Raw genomic sequence first — 3196 nt, 5'->3', positions numbered from 1 at the left:
ACCCCTCGTCTGTACTTCTGGCGGAGTGTATCCGAGGTCAGGACGATCCGACCTCGGATCCATCATGGGAAGGCCTCGGATCCTATAATCCGAGCTCGGATCCATTATCACTCCTCGGATCCGAGGCTCGGATCTGTCTCTCTCCTCAGCAAGTGGCACAGCCGTTTTTCTTTACCTTTCTCACAACTTTTACAGCTATTTTGAGGGACAGAAATCGGTGGCACATGCTTCTGCAATAAAAGAGAAGACCAAATGAGTGTGGACAAAAGGAACATCATATCTTTGACTTCTTTTTTACAAAATCTAAGTGGAGGAAATTATGAAGTGAGAGGAATGGAATTTCTACCACCTTTTATGCAGAAACACAAGGGAGAAGCCAGGATGACCATACGTAGCTAGTTTTTCATTTTGTAACATTTTTTTCTACTTCCATCACTGGAGGATCTTCTAATTGCTTACCACTACGAAGAGTAATGGCTTTCACATGCTCCTTAGGATTGACCTCTGTTTTGCTAGGTAATTCGCCTTGATTTCGATTATTCAACGAACTAGCAATTTGACCAATTTGGACCTCTACATTCCTGTACATTGTAGTGAGTTGGTCCAACCTTCCTTCTACTCGCTCAAATCTGTCTGAAGTAACTTTTGCGAGCTTTTCCACTGCCATCTCCCAACCAGGTTTAGTTTCAGCTTGTTGTTGCCTTGATTGAAATCCCGGTGGATTGGTTGGCCTTGGTTGATTTCCTTGATCCTTCCATCCGAAGTTTGGATGATTTTTCCATCCCGGATTGTAAGTATTCGAGTAGGGGTTATTTTGAGCATTACGATTGTAATTATTGACGAATTGTACCTGTTCAGAATCGACACACTCATTAGTATCATGTTCACCTCCACATATAGAACAACTTGCTACATGTGCATTAGATGAACTTGGACCAACTCCACCTTGTCTACTTAGCAACTTCATCACATTATTCATTTGAGCACTCAGCATATTGAGAGTGTCCATTTCTATCATACCTGCGTGACGTCTTGTATTACCTCTCTCATTGGCCCATTGGTAGTTATTTGCTGCCATTTCTTCTATCAAATTATGAGCTTCTTGGGGTGTTTTACCCATTAAAGCTCCACCTGCAGCTGCATCGATCATAGTTTTAGTAGAAAAAACTAAACCATTATAGAAGGTTTGTATGATTAACCACTCCGGCAGTCCATGATGTGGACATTTCCGAAGCAAATCTCTAAACCTTTCCCATGCCTCATATAATGATTCACCTTCCAATTGGCTAAAACTAGTGATATCCATTCTAAGCTTAGCAGTCTTACCTGGTGGAAAATACTTATTTAAGAATGCTCTTGATAATTCATCCCATCCAGTGAAAGTATTGGGAGCATGAGAGTGTAGCCAAAGTTTGGCCTTATCTCTCAATGAAAATGGGAACAATCTTAGCCTTATAGCATCATCACTAACTCCATTCATTTTAATTGTATCACAAATTTCCAAGAATGTAGCTAAGTGTGTATTAGGATCTTCTACTGCATTACCTCCAAATTGAGATTGTTGAACCATTTGGATAAGTGATGGTTTAATCTCAAAGTTGTTAGCATTTACCGCAGGCCTTGCTATGCTCGTTTGTGAACCTTGTGTTCCCGGTATAGTAAAATCTCGCAGAACTCGCCTATTTAGGTCATTTTCCGCCATTTCTTCTTCAAATGGTAATTCTATCAAGATATCTTCTATTGGCTGCCAAACCTCTTGTTCCTCTTGATGCAGTGTATTCCTCCTTTGTCTCCGAAATGTTCTTTCAATTTCAGGATCAAAATGTGCAACTTCTCTATTTGATCGGTGCATGCACTACAAATAAAAACAAGAGAAATTTTGCAGTTTTAATTCAACAACTTGAATAAAAGCAATGAAAATATCTAAATTAATAGAGATGATTAGGCTCTAATATTGCCGCTCCCCGGCAACGGCGCCAAAAACTTGACGGGTTCTTTTTGTATCAATGCAAGTTTAATTCCGATTTTACACCCGTTGGACTGCAAGTATACAGGTCGCAATTGTAGTACAAGATGTGTATCGGGTCGATCCCACGAGGAGCAATTTAAACAATTACTAAGCCCTTGTTCTCTCTATTATTTAGACTTACAATTAATTTTGAGCAGAGAAAATCTAATGCTGTAATCTACAAATTTGATATACAAATCTAGTTTAACAAATGCTGAATGCAAATAGAGAAATTCCACTTAATGAAGATTCTAGGGATGTAGATTCCACTTATGGCATAAACTACACAAATAAATGGATTTACTTCTTGCTATTATTTTTGCTTAACCAGAGATTTATTTCCAAGATTACCAAGTCTCATTTTCATGATGAAATGGCTTAGAGCAATATAGATTTCCCTATTTTCATGGTGAAATACTACTACTACTCCGTTTTATTTCATGAAATGCTCAATAATCCACCTAAGTGTATCTCTATTTTCATGAACATACAACTCAAGCACTACTCATGTGTTTCAATTGTTATTACCAATTCTCATTGAATAATAACACTATAAACATGCTATTGGTGATCAATCAATAACAAGTAAGAACAGCTACACAAGTAGACAAGTTAAGACAAGATATAACAAGTGTAAATCACATTCAATTAGTATTATTTAGCCATAAGTTTCATCTACTCCCTCGATGAAGGAGTTTAGCTACTCATGAATGATTTAACAATCAAACTCACAAGTTTATTAATGCAAAACATCATAAAGTACAAGTATAAGAAAGATAAAAGAAAGCTTAGCCAATTGAAGGTGAAGCTCTCCAATTCCTGCTATGTTCTTGCAAAATATGATTACAAGTGAAACTCTCCAAAAAAATGCTTCTCCAAGTACTCCTCTCTAGAGAGAAAAAAATGTTACAAAATGAAAAACTAGCTACGTATGGTCATCCTGGCTTCTCCCTTGTGTTTCTGCATAAAAGGTGGTAGAAATTCCATTCCTCTCACTTCATAATTTCCTCCACTTAGATTTTGTAAAAAAGAAGTCAAAGATATGATGTTCCTTTTGTCCACACTCATTTGGTCTTCTCTTTTATTGCAGAAGCATGTGCCACCATTTTTTCGAGGTACATAACCTTGAGGTACATAATGTTTTATATCATTGTCATAACCTTGAAACAGGTGGTCATTTCAGTACTT

General features: G+C 37.5%; 1 non-coding gene across 1 annotated transcript; it reads left to right on the top strand.

The window, feature by feature from the left end:
• Positions 1 to 1208: 1208 nt before the first annotated feature.
• Positions 1209 to 1315, top strand: LOC113719526 (small nucleolar RNA R71). The gene has a single exon (XR_003454911.1). It is a non-coding gene; the product is annotated as a small nucleolar RNA R71 (small nucleolar RNA).
• The last annotated feature ends 1881 nt before the right edge of the window (positions 1316 to 3196 follow it).

This window comes from Coffea arabica, chromosome 1e (genome assembly GCF_036785885.1).
Source record: "Coffea arabica cultivar ET-39 chromosome 1e, Coffea Arabica ET-39 HiFi, whole genome shotgun sequence".
Lineage (NCBI taxonomy): Eukaryota > Viridiplantae > Streptophyta > Magnoliopsida > Gentianales > Rubiaceae > Coffea > Coffea arabica.
This window is presented reverse-complemented; position numbering and strand designations above follow the sequence as displayed.